The 19,893-nt window shown below is 34.5% G+C and overlaps 1 protein-coding gene and 1 long non-coding RNA gene across 4 annotated transcripts in view; one reads left to right on the top strand and one right to left on the bottom strand.

Annotated features, from left to right (window-relative positions):
* Positions 1–31: 31 nt before the first annotated feature.
* spoon (A-kinase anchor protein spoonbill) overlaps positions 32–19,893 on the top strand; it is a 191,940-nt gene continuing 172,078 nt past the window's right edge. For all 3 annotated transcript variants that reach the window (XR_012458334.1, XM_074127613.1, XM_074127614.1), the window contains exon 1: positions 32–188. The gene's annotated coding sequence lies outside the window, so the exon portion shown is untranslated. The remainder of the gene's footprint in view (positions 189–19,893) is intronic.
* On the bottom strand, positions 5,214–6,042 carry LOC141453961 (uncharacterized). The gene is made up of 3 exons (XR_012458337.1): positions 5,911–6,042; positions 5,367–5,592; positions 5,214–5,296 (listed from the first exon to the last, which is right to left on the bottom strand). It is a non-coding gene; the product is annotated as an uncharacterized lncRNA (long non-coding RNA).

Genomic DNA, 19,893 nt, shown 5'->3' with positions numbered 1-19,893 from the left:
ATGTTGTTTGTCAAGGAGCCGGATTTGTGAATGTAAAACGCCATATTGTTATTGATTCCTGTGAGTTGTTTGCACGTGGTTAGTCGTAAAGTCTTTATTGTTCTTTTTTTTTTACTTTTTCTTTTATAATATATCCGTATTTTTGACCAGAAGATATTATTACAAGTCAAGATACGATTTCTACAAATGTAAGTACTAATTAATTAAATTTTTGTACTTCTAAAGATTCGGTACTTGATTTGCTTATTTATAATATTAAGTGATATTTGAGTCAATTTAAGAAAAAAATCTCTCAACTACTTGGTTATTAATTATAATTTATACCATATAATATCTATCATTGTTCTGCTTAATACTGAAGTTATATAAAAAAATATTACCGGGAATAAGGTTCTGTGTAAGTGCGCAATAAGTTAGGACTACAGTATAACATCCGAATTAATAGGACTTCTCTGAAGTGTTTTAGAAACACAAAAAATAGTTTTTTTTCAGTTGGTCTGGTTAATTATATTTTTTATTTCATTTTAAGAGTTATTAAATAAAAATCTCGCATTCAATAACCTTATAACCTTCTATATTTAGTTGCAGTTGTTTACTGCTGTAATCGATTTCTTCGATATTTATTGTTTAATTTATTATTTACTATTTGCAACAATGTTGCTTATTTAATTTTTTTAAAATAAGAGCATTGGTGCTCCAGCCTCATTTCATTGCTGGCCTCCTGACAGTATCCTATTGTTATTTACAACATTGTCCATTAACGGACATTGAGCTGTAAAGGCTCTTATAATTTAATATCCAGCGTTTAAAAAAAATGATAATTGGCTATAGCCAAATTGATGATCGGCATTTAAGGTTGACCTTAATTGGAAAAAAGATCGCTTTGTTAAGTTTATAACAGAAGTTCCCGAGTAAAAATAACTTCCTAACCTTTTATTTCATGAACACGTTTTTTCATTTTCTCTTGACTAGGATTTCTTGTCGAAAAATTGTATTTATATTGAAGCCAATTAGTTTGAAGTTATTATTTGGAAATTATTGACTTTAAATTCTTCTTTGAGCAGTAAAAATTGTAAACTAATGATTCTGTTTTAGTGTTAATCATAGACTAAGGGTTTATACTTGAATAAAACTTTTACTAATTCAACAAACTGCTAATTAATTCTAATTTCGAATTTTGTTAATTCTAAATTCTTATTGGAACTTAAATTAATACTTTAAAGTTCTAAAAAGAAAGTTAATCTCTAAGTTTACCAGTTTGTTTTTGTTTTTTGTGTCACCCATATCGCGACACTCAATCACGAATTAATTCTCCTTTTTCCTTGTTTTTTTTTCATGGCTTTCTCGAGACGCTTTACTTATTGTCCTTGCTTCCTTCACCAGATAAGGCTTGCGTGACTCTATTTCACCAGAGCCTACAATGGAAACACCCGTTGAAGTATCCTGCTCCAGAGAGTTCCTTCAGTTGCCTTCATTTCCACCATCGAAACTCATTTTTTTAAAATTATTAGAGTCACTTTAGATGTTTTATCACAGTTGTTAAAAGAAATTAATTGTCGTCTAAGAGAAATTTATTATTATTGATTTTGTACCGATACCTGAATGGTTGCAATCCATTTTTAGGCTTATGTATGAGGATTTTTTCGGTATTTCCAAGATATTCTGAATGTTTTTAAATTTCTTATCATTTACTTATCATAACCGTGACAAATTTTTTGAAGTATCTCTGAATTAGAAATTCTTAAACTAGGGGATTGTAAAGCCTAAAGATCTTTTTAAATTTTGGAGCAGAACTTGTGGAAGTTGTGTACAAGAGTGGATAGGTACTTGATCGTATAACTTCATCTTGCTAATAAAAATGAAATAAATTCTGTGTAATCCACTGAATATCTTTTATATTTTCTGAACTTTAAATTAGTAACTTGTGATATCTTTCTAACTTTTTTTAATTTTAATTATTTTTTTTTTATTACGGATCCATGCTGTTAATCAGTAAAGAGTTTATCCAAAATTTTCAAAAACTCTTCAATTCTATCCTTCTGATGGTGCCAGCTATGATTGATTACCCTGATCTTAATTGACTTCTTGCAGAACATTATTCTTACCAACAATTTGTCAGTATCCATGGTCTTCTTTGACTAACAATATATCTGCGGAAGACAAATATTAAAAGCTTTTTGTTCATTGAGAAGTGACTATATCCACAAAATGAACAGCTCTAATTATTGCACAAGTAAGAAGTGTTCACGCATATGTTACATCCAATTGTAGGAAACATCTGCATTCAGACATAAATTCGTAATAAGGTGGGAGACACTGTTTATAAGTCTCTTTTGTCTGACATTTATTTAATATTAAATAATCTTGTACGTTGTCAAATTTGAAAAGGTCATGTATTCATGTTTTAAAAACGTAAAACATTTACAGAATTTAGAATATATATGTTATCTTGAAATTTATTTTAACATTTATCAACTGATGTATTCCGTTTTGACATTCATAAATATCTCTTGATTTTGTTGTGTTATATCTTGTAATCTTTCTTCGTCGCTGATCTATATATTTTATTATATAAGAACCACCTCATTACTATTTTTTATGTTTTTTAATATTTCTTTTGCACTTATTACTATCACAAGAGCAATAAGAGATAATTATTTTAGAATCTATACTCGGGAATCCAAATATTATTTGTTTCTAATAATAATAATTAATAAAATAAGAGGGAATGTGTAAAGAACAACTTTGCATACCTAAGCTCGACCCAGGCCTTGTTGAGCTAGGTGCTGTGATTGGACGTTGTAGGATTTCACATGTCATCCCGACTCGAGTGGCCGTAAGAAATAGAAATGAGAACTTGTTTGAAAGCGCAAATGACCGTGGCAGACGATGCGTCAAAAAAAGCAAAAACCATGATCAATTATATTTGCGTTTAATACGTACGAAGGAACTGCTACAAAGAGAAGTTGACCAAGGCGGTGAGGAACCGACTGTGTTACTGCTCCTCTGCAGTGTCAAGAGTGGAAATAGTGTTCTATTGGGAGGTCTATACAAGAATTAGTGCTCTACTTGCGAGCCAAGACTGGAGTTGGTGATTTTCTTAGGGAAGTAGGCTAACTTTAGGCTAAAAAGGTTTGTTTTCTTGGGTTTTGTTAATGGAACCATGGTTGATGTTTCTGACAGTTAACAGTTCCTTATGATGGTTTTATTTCGCCATTTTTTGATTCTTCAGAAATTCGAAAGTGACGCTAGATGACAAAGGTTGACAGAGATGTTAGTTTGGCCTGTGCTCACTAACGGGTCGGAAAGTTTAGTCACTTTCCAGCATTAAGAGTCTGATTAAAAGGACAGGTCTGGAGGGTGAGCTTTAAAGTGAGGGGAGCCACAATAGATCCAAAGGGGTCGCAGTGGCGTAGGCCTTGAGGCCACCCTATTCTAATCTAATCTAACGGATCGGAACCTGGAAATGAGTAAGATAAATGAACTTTCTGAAAGAGGAAAATTCTGCGAAAATTTTCTGGTTTTGTTAGAGAAGAAGTCCAATGGAGGATTGACTTTATCAACTATTTGAAACAATAAAGTGCCTTTAAATTTGTGAAATTATACAGAAATTACATTTGTTTGCGTCATATTAGAAAGAATGGGGAATGAAGATGTGCTAAAGAGTTAGCTGTTCTGTAAAATGTAGAGCAAGAGAAAGATGGAACGGCCTCAAAACATAAGATCGGCTGGACTAGGGAGATGCGTGTCGAACTCGAGCAGAGAACAACTGGTGGAGATTCGCTTGAACTGTGACCAAGTGGGGAAGGTTTTTAGGCGAGCCAAGGGCTCGATATGAGCTACAGAGTCTTAAGTTGTACGTACGAATGTAATCATTTCAATGAAGGAAGGATCTGTGAAGTAATCGCCTATTTTTTTTTTAGGCGGAGCTTAACGCCCAACTACCAATTATGAGCCATGGACAGGTGCAGAAGCTCATACTTTTACTATAAACAATTTTTTTTTTTTTCTAACAAATAAAAAGTAGTCATACGCTGGATTCGAACCGGTGATCTCCCACACACAAAGCCAAGCTTTTGACCACTAGACCAACACCCCTCCGTGAAAGAAGAATCTGTGGATTCTCTTTTACCAATTTGTTTTGACCTTGACTAAAGTTTATTTTTGTCTCTTTTGATGTCGCATTTCAATCAAAACATAAACACGGATCAGTATAGTTAAATGATGGAAAGAAAAGGTATTCATTCAGTTTAAGTGGTACTTTCAAGTTTATCCCCTCCTCATAAAAAGATACGCATTTCTTAGTTAAAGCGATGAGTTATTTAATTGCAATTAGTAACACTTTTGCTAGATTAATAGTAAATTTATTTTGATCAAGATAAAGGAAGAGATAGTGAGATGTAAATAAACTAAAGATCTATGTTAACTTAGTATGGTAGGTAACCTACTTTTAATAAATATTTATGTAAGAAGTGATGTTGGCAAGCCTTGCTACACTCAAACATACTTCACAGTTAAACTGACGAACTAAATAATCCGCCTATTTACCTTTGATAGATATAAGATTATAGTATAAATTTGGCACAGTTCCTACCAAATAAACAACTTTATTTATTAAATTAAAAGTGCTTTCCTGTTTTTAAAACTTATTTTCATCAATTGTTAATTTTTCCAAGTAATAAATTTAATGTGTTTGTATTTGCAATCCGATTAAAATTAGTGTGAATAATGGAGCGTGAAATTAATTGTAAATGAAAAATTGTTTTTTATTTATTAATAATATTATTATTTTGTTATTGTTATTATTAATATTATTATTTTGTTATTGTTATTATTAATATTATTATTTTGTTATTGTTATTATTAATGTTATTATCACTATTATTATAATTATTTATTATTTATTATTAATATTATTATTATTATTTTATTTAGAAATCGTATACATAACCAAGTAAAGCAATGGCAAAGTCGTCTGCTTGAAGAAATATAAATGTCGTATCGGGCGGAAACAGAAACTCTGGTATTGGTACTTCTATTATTTTGAAAATACGTTTAATTTACACAATAAACAAATGAATAAAAATTAAAAAACTAATTATAAAAACTAAATTAGTGTTAGTATTTTAAAATTTAAGCACCAAAATTTGAGAATATAAACTTTAGGAATTTAAATAATCTACTTTTCTGTTTTCTCTGTTTTTGAGAACATCTTTTGCCCTGTCCGTATCCTCCTCGACGGCTTTTCTTCAGGATTGGTCAATCTCCTCGTTAATTTTTCCATTTGGTTCACACCCTGAAATCATTAAAGGTTTCTGTACTTTTACCGCCTCTATTTTCTAGAATTCTCCCACAATGAACCTTACCATCAACCTCTCCTGTGTCGTTTCACCGCCTTCGGAAGAACTATATCGCCCTCAATGTCCCGTAACTATTGATTAATACAATAACACAATATGCAGTAGTGTAGTACTGGGTAAAATAATAGGTACTAATTCAAAAGTTGATTGTTGTGTTTATTTATCTCAGTTAGCAGACCCACTCGACGAGCTCTGTCAGCTCTCTACGCTTCTGGTGGCCATGGTTGATAACCTTTAAAAAACAAAATTTATTGATTTTGATGTAAAAATACATAAAATATTCTGAAAAAAAAGCGGATAATTTTTACAAAGTATAATTCTTATATATCCTTGGCCTTTTAAAAAACAATAAATTTTAGCATGAACTCTGATTGTTCTGGTTTTAAGCTCGTGTATAACATTTATTTTGTAATCTTGGTTTTATGCGAGAATAGACAAATAATTTGATGTCTTGCTTAATAATTTTTTCTTCTTTATTTATAAGATAAATATTTTACAGTTAAAAAGTAGGAAAAATTATAATAAATCAGGTTTTACTTGATTAACTGACTTGTTGATAAATATGGAGAGAGAAGGAGACGGTTGTTGCGTGGCCCTCAGACAGACAACGGTGAATTGCGGTCGTCCTTGCAAGGCTAGTAGTACCGGCCTCCCCGAATCAATGCGCCAAAAGAAATGCTTGCCGGTCGCCCGTGCGTCTATACTAGGTTTGGCCAAGGAAACCTTGATATTTGGACTTGTCAGGAATGTGCTCTCTCTCTAATACGATAGGGGATATACGAGTTTTTATTTTATAGAAATCGATTCATTGACATGTTGCGCAGTTTTTATAGGCTAAAGTCATTATAATATATTTAATTTTTTTGAAAAACTTCGTTTTATCGAGTACCTATAATTTTTTTTTATTATCTGACTTTATTTAATGTTTTAAAAAAATGAAACAATAAAAGGAAAGAAAGTAATGCAACAAATGAGACTTCAGTTCCCTCAATAGAACGGACCGCAAACTCCTTTCTACAGTTAATAAATCAAATCACTACCGCCTCCTAATCGAACCATCAACGTTCCATCCCATTCGATGCTTCATACGCAGTCTCCATAATTATAAGAACTGTTTTTAACATTAAATTATTTAACCCCATATTATCGCAGTTTGCTGTTATACCAGACCACCAATCTGGTTTCAGGTGTCATCATAGCACTATTCAACAATGCCACCGGGTTGTGGACGCCATTGCTTCAGCGCTGGAGAGAAAACCATTATTGCTCGGGGGCGTTCTTAGACGTAAGCCAGGCCTTCGATCGTGTTTGGGCATCCTAGATTACTGTTCAAACTAATACGAGCATCTTCCCTCAACGTACTACCTCATTCTGCGCTCCTATCTTTCAGATAGATTCTTTCAAGTCTGTACTGGCTCAGCAATCTCTTCTTTCTCCACAGTGGGGGCGGGAGTGCCGCACGGGAGTATACTTGGCCCCGTTCTCTACACAGTATACACATCAGACATACCTCGTACAACCCTCTACACTACTCTGTACATATGTAGACGTCACAGCTATACTAGCTACAAGTACACATCCTTCATCAGCTTCACACAAGTTTCAGACAAACTTACATAAAATAGAATCCTGGGCAAAGAAGTGGAGGATTAAAATGAACCCACAGAAATGCCAGCTTGCCACGTTTACTCTCCGGCGGGGCTCCTGTCCACCTGATCCTCTTCAACAGCAATCCTCTTCCTTGTACAGATCTGGTGTGCTACCTTGGACAAACGACTCACGTGGAACCAACAAACCAGACTTTAAAGACAAGCAATGACGAAACGTGCGAAACTGCTTTACAGACTTCTTTGGATGACGCTCCAAATTACCCATTGATCTTAAACGCTTAATTTACAACACTGTTCTCAAACCTATGTGGACTTACGGACTAGAGCTGTGGGGTTCAGCCAAACCTACAAACATACGGTCAGTACAAACATTTCAATCAAAACTCCTCCGACAGATAGCTGTCGCTCATTTCTACGGTGACTAACCTCACTCTTCACAACGACCTCAACATTCCCTTCGTACACCAACTCGCCAAGACTAAATACCAAAAATTCCATACTGCTCTCTCTACTTGCTCAAATCCTCTTGTACTGTCTCTCGCCTCCTCTGACATCCCTAATACTTCTCGCCGACTGAATCGCCAGTGGCCCCGCGACTTCCTCGCAGTCTGAAGAACTAAATCTGTCCTCTCTCCCACTCATATTCTCCTCCTCACATTCTCCTCTCTCCTATAGAGAGTGCTACCACTGGGTAGCTTCTCTCCTCAGTCAAAACTACTTCGTCAGATAGCTGACGCTCCTTTCTACGGTGACTAACCTCACTCTTCACACTGACCTCAACATTCCCTTCGTACACCAACTCGCCAAGACTAAATACCAAAAATTCCATACTGCTCTCTCTACTTGTTCAAATCCTCTTGTACTGTCTCTCGCCTCCTCTGACATCCCTAATACTCCTCGCCGACTGAATCGCCAGTGGCCCCGCGACTTCCTCGCAGTCTGAAGAACTAAATCTGTCCTCTCTCCCACTCATATTCTCCTCCCTAGCTTCTCTCCTCCTGCTCCTCTCGCACCAGTTCATCTCTTTCACCTCCTATTTACTTACTGTATATATTTATGCAGATTGTAAATTACAAAATAAAACAAACATTAAATTACTGTGTAGGTAAAAATCCCTCGCAACAGAGATTACACTGTCCATCACCGGATAGCTGTTAAGAAGCTCCTAGATAAAGAAAAATTTAAGAGCCAACAGTCTAGATTCGAACCCGTGATCTCCGGGTTGGAATCCAGTATTCGCTAACCACTTAGCAAATATGCTATTGAATCCGTGATATGATTAGCTATTTATTGTTTCTTACTTAATAATAAAGTAATAATTAATGGGTTTTTATCTTACTTTATGATTACATCGCATTTTTTATTTTACTAATAAAATAAATAGTAATTAAAAATAATAATAATGAAGGAAATAGGAAATTTTACAGCTGTTAAGAGAATTCAAGTCGCAAAAACAATATTCAGGAAAATCTAATATAGTGAAATGACCTCGAATGATGAGTTCTTTCCTTTCACATTGTCTGCATTGTGCATTGAGAGTGTTGCAAGTAATTGTGCACGGCATTACAAGAAAGTTATTCCGTATCCTCTTTGCTGGTACGTTACTAAGTATAAATTCTCTCTATTCTTCCTTTATCTAATGTTTATTGCAGATAATCCTGTCCATCTATTAACCTGAGCTCCTACTTCCCTGTAAAAACATCCTAATATAAAATTTTTTTAAAGAGAAATTGTTCCCTCAAAAAGTATGCTTTGTATTATGTGTTAATAATTACCAAATTTAAAGAAATCGACTGCAATAGTTTTTTGGAGAATGCTTTGGAAAACAAAGAAACCTCCATTACAGATTCGAGTCTAATGCTAAAAAACCTGGACTTATTTAGTCTAGGCCTCGGATTTTATTTGATGGTTTATAAGGAACATTTATAGTAAAGAACATTTGCTAATCGTGTCCGTCCCCGACACTGAGTTTAGTAGTAGACGCCTGAAAAAAGTAAGCATTACTTTATGAGTAGTACATATTAGTAAAATCGTGTTATTCGACATAAAAATTTGGGCTGTTTGCAATACTCCCCTCGATCAATAAAAGAATGTACATACGAGGTGTGGCTATTAAATAACGAGACTGATGCTGCTACAGAAGAACTATGCATGCGCCAAATTCTAACGACCGACAGCTGTGCAGCGTAAAGCCTTCTCTTTCGATTGCAGCGTCTCACGTGTTTGTAGAGAAATCTGTCTGACCGAAACCTGAGGTGAAAGAGGTGTTAGTTTCGTTTTACCGAAAACATGATACTACACATGTAGTAGAGCAACGAATTGTCGTGAAATTTCACATGAAACTTGGTGAAACCGCTACTGAAACTAGATCTTTTATTAAAAGAAGTTTAGGGCGATGAATGTTTATCACGTGCGCAAGTTTTTGAGTGGTTCAAGCGTTTCCAAGATCGGCCGAGAAGACGTCGTAGATGATGACCGCCCGTGTCGCTCTTCCACGTCCAAAACGGATGAAAATTGATTAGGTTTTTTCATTTCTTTGAGATTTACTTGAAAGCAGCTCTGAAGACTTTGACAACTTTTTTATTTTATTTTAATTTGGAACCCGGATAGCGAATGTGAAGGTCGTCCATAACGGAAATATGTTTCTAAAGAAACTCAATTAAGGGTTCATCTGTTTGTTTAAAAGTATAGTGTTTCCTGTAAAGTACCATTATAGTGTCGAAGATTTTTTTCGAATCACTTTTGTTTACTTATTGTTCTTATTGAAATTATTTTTAATATTACTTTTGACAACATTAGTTTTAAGGAGATTTAGTTGAAGAAATGTGGCTAGGAGAACAAAAAAAGTTGTTATTTTAGTGCAGGGATGGCGAACCTTTTTGAGACATGGGTCAAATTTTGTTCATTCTTTTTGTTTAGTACTAGCTCTTGGGTCACTAATGCCCATTTGCACAAAAGTTAAGTTTAAAAACTTTAAACTGAATATTTTCAAAACTAAACATCTTTAAAATTCAGTTGGCTTAACGGGTAAAACGAGACGAAACAAGTGCTATGGAAGTCTCTTTTTACAAACTGAACAAAACCTTACAAAAGTGTGTTTTATCTGAAGAAAAATCTAAATATGGTTATTTGCTTTGGGTTGTCGATTTTTTTTTAACAAACAAAATATGAGTAAAATTATACATTTTATTTAATATTTTGTAAACACTTTTACTATATTTCAAATACTACAAAAGCATTTGTCGTCATTTGTGTTTTAGAACTGTAATGATCAAACTAAACGTTATAGATAGCATTTAAATTGCTTTTGTGTCAATGCGTGATTGAAAAAAAAAATACAGATAGAATATAAATTATCCACCACAATTAGAAAATCTAAATCAACCCGCGTAAACAAACAAATGGTTGTCTAGCAATTGTGGGTTAGTGAAAAAGCTTGCGCGGGTCATAGGTTCGCCAGTACTAGGAGAACAAAATATGTTCTTTTAGTGGAAACCGTATGTTCGAAAGAGCATATCTTACGTACTAAATAGAACTAAAGCGAACAAGCAAACATGAAATATAGTTCTTGCTCTTGTTCTAGGCTCTATATAGTCTGATATAACCTTAGCTCTTTAATTTAAATTCATTATTATTAAATAGTTAAGGGTGCGGAACAAAAATTTCTTCGGCGTCATTTGCGCTTGACTTAAACTGAAGGAAATGGTCAAGGTGAACGCCGATATGGTCTCTCTCTGTATAACCAACCATCTTTTCTTACTCATTCTTATTTAAACATTCATTTTGTATTGGTTAATCTAAGGCTGATACCTGTTCATATACTCGTATTTGCCTTTTTCTCCGTGGTAAAATTAGGCTAAAATATGGAGGCAGGCTAAGTAAAAGTAACTATAATTAATCTTACTTAAATGGTAAGCTTTCAAAATGGTAACAACTCTTAGAGAAACGAGCGAGGTCAAAAACTTCTGTAATCTATAGCTGCATTGTAACGTGTCCCCGCCAACTCATATCCTATTACCGTTTCAGCTCTGCACCTATTATCCTTGAATACAAGAGGGAATTCACTTCGCTCTTTATTCTTCCTTTAGAAAAGTATTTATAATTAAAAGTAGCAGAAAACTGAGAGCTGGTATTGTAGTGGATTTTATTTGTAACTTGTTTTACTAAGGTTATGGCTGAAATTAATTATTAAAAGTAAAGTAATCGCCTATTTTTTCAGGCGGGGCTTAACGTCCAACTACCAATTAGGTGTCGTGGTCGGAGGCGACTAGCAAACATACTTTACTGTAACTTTCTTTTATTAACCATTAAATAAAATCCAAGGCCTAAGACCGGGAATCGAACCCAGTACCACAATACACATTAGCTTCGCAGGTCTCGCCTCTAACCGCTCGGCTACCGTGGCGCCTGAAATTAATTATTAATCATGAAATAAGAATAGTAAGCATTTTTTTTAGAATACAAGGAAATCTAAAATAAAACTCTTTAAAAATTAAAATTTCTTTTATTCAATCTGGTTGAACCAAAAGTGTTTATTCTAATTTGGTTGGTTAATGTGTGTTCCGTTTACGGTTTTGTTGACTCTGACGTAGAAATTTAGTTTTGTCTGTGTGACTATAGTTAGCTCGCCATGGCACATTTTTATTACTTTAATGCGTTGAGATCTACTTGGCACTCTGTATACATACCATGAATTTAGATATTGTCTCGGCCATTTTTCAAAACTGAACAAAAATACTTATTTTTTAAAGAATTATTTAATAAATATTTATTTAAAGGTAAAAGTTGTGGAACTGCTTATATGCATTAAATAAAAATATATGCAGGGGGTGCATTTTAAGACGGCTCAAATGCATTTCATGCTTAAATGGTTAATCTAAGCAAAAAAAAGGGTAGAGGAATAATTTTGTTGCACGTCACCTCTAGTTTCAGAATATGTGACTTGATTTTAGATTCCTGCCCGCATACGCGGTTGTCGCGCGACCGAAAGTGAGGGTTCGCAGTTGACCACCCCCATTTTCATATACATAGTTTTAAAGAGTATAAAAAAAGTTATGAAAGAAACCGGAAACCGCAATTCGATATCTTCAAAATTAATGGGGCTAGGGCCATTTTTCAAAATCTGGTATTTATTAATCATATTTAAATTTTTTAACTTGTTATCAAAGAGAAAGAAGAGCACGCGATAGGTCATTTTTATGTATTTTTTCATCCCCTTTCTACTAAAAATATTGCCAAGGCAGTAAAGCTAGTATTTTTCTTAATATCGGGTAATAAGTCGTTTTCCCAGTGATTTTTCTAAGAAAAATCAAATGTTAAGAGCTTTAGAGGTTCTCAAGCATACACACAAAATGGCTAAAAATTAATTTTTACATCTGTTACAAACAAGAAGGTTTAATAATTATTTGGTAATTTTAGGAGAGTTGCGTTTAATTACCAAAAAAAAAAAAAAAAATTGGAAACCTCCTGCCACATACGAGGGTCGTTTGAAAAGTCCGTGCAAAAATAAAAACTACTTAATTTTTTGGGGTAAACCTTTTTTATTTTTCAACATAGTCTCCTTTTAGGCTTATACACTTCGTCCAACGCTGCTCTAGTTTGTTGATCCCTTCCGAATAATAGGATTTGTCCAAGTCTGAAAAATAGCCGTTCGTTTCTGCAATCACCTCCTCGTTTGAATAAAATCTTTTTCCCGCCAGCCATTTCTTCATATTGGGGAAGAAATAGTAGTCCGAGGGAGCCAAGTCTGGAGAATAGGGGGGATGTGAAACGAGTTGGAACCCTATTTCCATTAATTTTGCGACCACAACTGCTGAGGTGTGAGCTGGTGCGTTGTCGTGATGGAAAAGGACTTTTTTGTGGGCCAATCGTGGGCGTTTTTCTTGCAGCTCGGTTTTCAAACGGTCCAATAACGATGAATAATATGCACCTGTAATAGTTTTACCCATTTCCAGATAGTCGATGAGGATTATTCCTTGCGAATCCCAAAAGACAGTCGCCATAATCTTTCCGGCCGAAGGAACGGTCTTCGCCTTTTTTGGCGCAGATTCCCCCTTGGTAACCCATTGTTTAGATTGTTCTTTAGTCTCAGGAGTGTAGTGATGTATCCATGTTTCATCCACAGTGACGAAACGACGCTTATAGTCCTGCGGATTCTTCTGGAACAGCTGCAAACCGTCCTTGCAACACTTCACACGATTTTGTTTTTGGTCAAGCGTGAGCAATCGCGGCACCCATCTTGCGGATAGCTTTGTCATGTCCAAATGTTGATGCAAAATATTATGTACCCGTTCATTCGAGATGCCCACAGCACTAGCAATCTCACGCACCTTCACTCTTCTGTCATCCATCACCATATCATGGATTTTATCAATGATTTCTGGAGTAGTAACCTCAACAGGGCGTCCAGAACGTTCAGCGTCACTTGTGCCCATATGGCCACTCCGAAAATTTTGAAACCACTTATAAACTGTTCTAATCGAAGGTGCAGAGTCACCATAATGTTTATCAAGCTTCTCTTTAGTCTCCTGAGGCGTTTTGCCTTTCATAAATTAGTGTTTAATCAACACACGAAATTCTTTTTCGTCCATTTTTTGAAAATCACTCGACTTCCTCGATTCAAACGAATGCCAAACACAAAGAAATAGACCGATCTGGCTGAAACTTGGTGTGTGTTCTTCCAAGAGATGCTACTAACTAAACATAACCTCGATACGCGCCAGTAGTGCTATCTCTCTGACTTTGCACGGACTTTTCAAACGACCCTCGTATTTAAGTGATCAATATCTATCATGTAAAGGATCAAACTTATTCCTTAATTTATCAAATAATGCACTTGTGAAGCATATACTGTGCCTTCAAAGGTGCCTCCTCAGATACAGAGAACAGTTGATAACCTCCTGACTAACCTGGCTTGCGAGCTTTTATTTATTTATATTTATTTATTTATTTTCTTGCATATAGGGGACCTCAGAATGGGTAGTTCCGTTAAAAAAAACCGAAATCGCGAAAATTTTGACTCGTTCTCCATACATCCTGTTTAGGACAGTAAGAGAAACTAACTAGAAAAATAAATTTTCCTAGAGCACATTTTTTCGAAGTAACAAAAAAAGGTTTCGTTTTTTCTAATTGGTTTTTCCACAATTTAATTAAAAAAAAATAATCAATCTGATTTAATAATATTTACCTTATAGTTAGTAATGAGATAAGTTCGTGGGAAAAACCTTCTCTTTTTGTAGGTCGGAGGGGCGAAATTTTTTATTATTAATTTTAATCGATTAAAATAAATACTTCAATCAAATTAATCAAAAACATGACAGTTATATTGTAGCGATAGGTAACTTGAGAAGGACATTTCAAGAAGGAAGTTGTCAGTTGTAGAATGATGACGCTTCAAGAATGGATTTACTCATTTATTGACGGGTTTTTATCAGGAATTTGAGGCCAGAACATGTTTTTTTTTCAGGGAGATATCAATTAAGGGCAATTCTGGCAGTGGGTGATGGCTAGGATTTTCTTTAAAGCGCCATTACCTTTTTTATTGCCACCTGTACAGTATCGCTATACAACTAACTTCAAACCTATCCGGTAGGACAGAAGTAAAAAAAACGGTAGATCGTCAAAAAGTGCACGAAAAAGCGTAATGTTAAAAGGAAACGAAGTGGCAGATTTATTGTCCTGGGAAGGCTCTGCGGGACACTTCGTTAGCCCGGAGCCCTATTTTGGACTCTCGCAAGTGTCTTAAGACTGCGGCCATTAAACTCTGGGTGCAGAATAGGCCTCAGGAGTGGTGGCTTAGCCATCACTGGGCAGAGACAGGCGAAGGAGTTCATTAAGGGCTATTCGCCAAAGCTGACTGCAGATTTAATCTGTCAAGGTCGTGGGGCTATAAGGATAATTGTAGGACTATTAACTGGGCCACTGCAGGCTCCAGAAAACACATGCATCGTATGGGCCTGGCAGATGATAGCCTTTGTAGGTTCTGTCAGGAAGAGGAGGGAACGGGCACTGCACGTGTTGTGTCAGTGTGAGGGGCTAAGGATGTTACTTCTCGGGGAGGAAAAACCAAGCTTTACCCAAGAGTCGCTCCCCTCTCGATCTATTGAGGGGAGCCACAATAGATCCAAAGGGGTCGCAGTGGCGTAGGCTTAAGGGCCGCCCTATTAGAATCTTATCTTAAGCGTAACGTTAAAAAACTCCCTACTTTGACCATTTTTTTCCCCTCTTTTTCTATAAAAGATAAAATTTACCAAATTTTCTTTATAATATAGGGCAAATCCTCCTTTATAACTGTAAATTTGCAACAACCCAAATCTAATAGATTTCGGGGAAAAATTTGCCAAAAATGGGGTAAAAAAGAAACAGAATTTTAAAAAATAAGTATAAGTCATTTATAAAAATGATCTGCAAAAGCAGGCCTTAGGTCAGGGGTCTTCAACCTGGGGTTCCCTAGAACGTTGACAGGGGTTCCGCAAGTGTTCAGCCAAAACGAAGAAAACAATTTTTTTGAATTCAAAATCCTTTACAAGACTGTGACACCTCCGAATTCCCAATAAAAGAATAAGAACTACAAATTGATATATCGACCGACGCTCGATTGAAACTAAAATTTAATCAAATTGATATTATGCATTTTTTGGGTTGTCATTAGAAATGAATATACTGAAAAGAGCTGAGAAAAACATCTAATGTCAGTTGTACCAACCTATATCTGCGAAAAATCTTTCTCCTTGTATCTTGCCATAATAACAAAATACAGAAACAGATTGGACGCTGAAGATGACAGTAGGTTGCAGATTTCAACAATTATTCCCGTTGTAAAAGTGTTTAGCGTTAAAAAATAAGTACAACCAAGTCATTGAAAGAATTGTCTTTTTATTAATTTGTTATACTCGTAAGTTAAAATATTGTTCCTTTTGTTAATTACTCATAAAATGTATTCGAGAAAATAAATTAAATAAAACCTGATTCGTTACCTCCACTATTCATTGTCTTATTAAGATTAAATAATAAATACAAGAATGATATTGCGAATTTGAGTAGAAAAAAAGCTTCGATAAACTATTTTATTTACTACTTAAACATGAGGTTCCTTCAAGGAAGACCATGAGCTCCAAGGGTTTCCTAAAAGGGTAAAAGGTTGAAGATCCCCTGATCTACTCGTATACAATTGTCTTATTAAGATTAAATAAAGATACAATAATATATTAGCGAATTTGAGTAGAAAAAAAGCTTCGATAAACTATTTTATTTACTACTTAAACATGAGGTTCCTTCAAGGAAGACCATGAGCTCCAAGGGTTTCCTAAAAGGGTAAAAGGTTGAAGATCCCCTGATCTACTCGTATACAATTGTCTTATTAAGATTAAATAAAGATACAATAATATATTAGCGAATTTGAGTAGAAAAAAAGCTTCGATAAACTATTTTATTTACTACTTAAACATGAGGTTCCTTCAAGGAAGACCATGAGCTCCAAGGGTTTCCTAAAAGGGTAAAAGGTTGAAGATCCCCTGATCTACTCGTATACAATTGTCTTATTAAGATTAAATAAAGATACAATAATATATTAGCGAATTTGAGTAGAAAAAAAGCTTCGATAAACTATTTTATTTACTACTTAAACATGAGGTTCCTTCAAGGAAGACCATGAGCTCCAAGGGTTTCCTAAAAGGGTAAAAGGTTGAAGATCCCCTGATCTACTCGTATACAATTGTCTTATTAAGATTAAATAAAGATACAATAATATATTAGCGAATTTGAGTAGAAAAAAAACTTCGATAAACTATTTTATTTACTACTTAAACATGAGGTTCCTTCAAGGAAGACCATGAGCTCCAAGGGTTTCCTAAAAGGGTAAAAGGTTGAAGATCCCCTGATCTACTCGTATACAATTGTCTTATTAAGATTAAATAAAGATACAATAATATATTAGCGAATTTGAGTAGAAAAAAAACTTCGATAAACTATTTTATTTACTACTTAAACATGAGGTTCCTTCAAGGAAGACCATGAGCTCCAAGGGTTTCCTAAAAGGGTAAAAGGTTGAAGATCCCCTGATCTACTCGTATACAATTGTCTTATTAAGATTAAATAAAGATACAATAATATATTAGCGAATTTGAGTAGAAAAAAAGCTTCGATAAACTATTTTATTTACTACTTAAACATGAGGTTCCTTCAAGAAAGACCATGAGCTCCAAGGGTTTCTAAAATGGTAAAACGTTGAAAACTTCTGCCTTCCACTTGAATTAGGGTTTTAGGAATAAGATTGGAGAACTGCCTCCTAAATGTTACTGAAAATATCTGGAAATTTAACCTAACATTTGATGTTTAAAATTTTGAAGAAATGCGGATAAAGAATTAACCTGGGAATCACGATAGATTATCTTAATTACAAGCTAATTGTAGTTTGTTATTCATCTTAATTTTTTTGATTTTCATCATTGATATTTATTTTTTTTTTAGAAGTAAAGAAATTATTTGACCGAGTATTTTGTTTTTTTTTGGTTTAACCATAAAAATGAAACAAATCCAAGCCTTTAAAAGCAATGGAACGGAACTATATTTCAGTTGTTCTGTTTTAGTAATTTTGCGGTTTGTTCCCAAGTTGTTTTACACTGTCTAGTTAACTAGCGGGCCCAGATTCGTAATATTTCCTCACTATTTTTGGTCGTTTGTTAAAATAGTTTCCAAACTATTCTCTTGTGTATTTCAATGTTTTCATTTTTTAAAACACTTTTTAACTAAATTTGCTGCTGAAATAGTTCATTTTAAGGAGTGAGAAAAGTTTCTGTTTTAAAAACTCAAGTCTCTCATGCGTAGAGTTCAACCTCAAAAGTTGCCAGTAAGTTAAGAAAACGGCATTAGTTAAGTCTAATTCTGGTTAATGTATTTAACCCGAAGTAATGTATACAACTGTAGCGTCAAAACGAGATACCAAATTTTTAGGTTTTGAGAAGGTAATTCTGTTTTTACGCACAACACACGCATAAACAAAATTCTATATTTCTCTCTCTCTTTTTGATCAGGCGCTAAAATATTTTTTCACATTCTGTATTTTGAAATTAAGAACGATCTTTCAACATAATAAACTGATTTGAGATTCGACGGAAAGTTGTTGTAACAGTTTTACGCGAACTTTTTGAGAAAAAGGGTTTAAATCACAGTAATAACTACGTTAATTTTAATTGTTAAGCTTTTTGACTTATTTCAAGTCTTATTCCTTTTTTTTTTGACAGTACCGGAGGAACTCATAAAAAGTGAAGTCATTCCAGGTCGGGTTTACTGGGTCCGCCATTGCCAGTGCAGTTTTTGGCGTTCAAAACCTTCCCTAGACTGCCCTCCATAGTATATATTTTGTAGTTAGCTTTTCCGAGAGTTATTCAAATTTAACAAACGGGATGTCACCTTTAGTTAGCATTTTACGAGAGTTATTCAAATTTAACAAAAGGATGTCACCTTTAGTTAGCATTTTCCGAGTTATTCAAATTTAACAAAAGGATGTCCCCTTTAGTTAGCATTTTACGAGAGTTATTCAAATTTAACAAAAGGATGTCACCTTTAGTTAGCATTTTACGAGAGTTATTCAAATTTAACAAAAGGATGTCACCTTTAGTTAGCATTTTCCGAGTTATTCAAATTTAACAAAAGGATGTCACCTTTAGTTAGCATTTTACGAGAGTTATTCAAATTTAACAAAAGGATGTCACCTTTAGTTAGCATTTTACGAGAGTTATTCAAATTTAACAAAAGGATGTCCCCTTTAGTTAGCATTTTACGAGAGTTATTCAAATTTAACAAAAGGATGTCACCTTTAGTTAGCATTTTACGAGAGTTATTCAAATTTAACAAAAGGATGTCCCCCATAGCTTCAAAAGCGATTAGATTTTTAACGATGGAATAAAATAAAAAAATAAAACTTCTTCCAAAATTGGCAGCGATTAAAAAATTGGTTAATGTTTGCAAAATTAGGTGAACCCATGCTGCAGTTTAGCCAAGGCAGAGTTTAAAGTGAAAGAGAGCTCCACAAAGCCAAATCCTGCTAGGATTTTGTCATAGAAGGCGAAGGAACGATCTCTCTCATAAGGAAGGCGCACATAGCAGTGAACGGACTAAGACAAGCATCACGGCAAGCTATTACCGGACTATAAAGCCAGTGTAAAGGTAAAAGAAAGAGGAGGACCCAGTTCTACGGGGTCCTACACTAAGTGGAAGTAGAAGACTAGGTTGCCTAGGTTTCCCTAAAGTTTTGTGAGACTTCTATTGTTCATGAAGCTGGACATCAAACCTTTTCATTTTGTGGCGAAGAAGGTGTTCTACTCGGATGGCTGAATCGCGTGATTGCGATAGTCCAAAGTATTTTGATGTTGAGAGTTTTCCTCTTATTACATTTAGAGGCATCAACAAATCACTTAACAGTAGTGCAGGGGAGATCTTGAAGCCTGGAAAAATGGAAAAATCTACTTTTCATTCATTTCAAGAGGAAGTTACTTTTAGATGGAGGGCACTGACTGCTTAATCTTTAGAAGTCCTTGCCGCTATTTTAGGTAATTTTTCTAAATAACAACAGTAATTGGCAGTTAATTGAATAACAACACTAATCCTGCATCTCGACCAAAATAATTAAATTCTGATCTTCTTAATTCAGCATTATGTAATGATAATAATAGTCAGACGTTGGGTTGTTTTGATAAATAAAACTGGCAGATATAATGAAAAAATTAATAAAAATAATTCTTACGTAATTTTTTAAATAAAATGGCTGAGACGTGATTGGAATACATGCTCCATTATTTCCGGAAACTTTTTGAATTTTACGTTCCATAAAAACTATTTCTGAAGGATCTTTTTATTCACGTAATTATGATATTTAGGGGAGAGGGGGGCACATTTGAACAGAATTTCCAATTTCTGTTACAGAG

Source organism: Rhodnius prolixus, unplaced genomic scaffold (assembly GCF_049639745.1).
Source record: "Rhodnius prolixus isolate KJV_2025 unplaced genomic scaffold, Rpr scaffold_9, whole genome shotgun sequence".
Classification (NCBI taxonomy): Eukaryota; Metazoa; Arthropoda; class Insecta; order Hemiptera; family Reduviidae; genus Rhodnius; species Rhodnius prolixus.
This window is presented reverse-complemented; position numbering and strand designations above follow the sequence as displayed.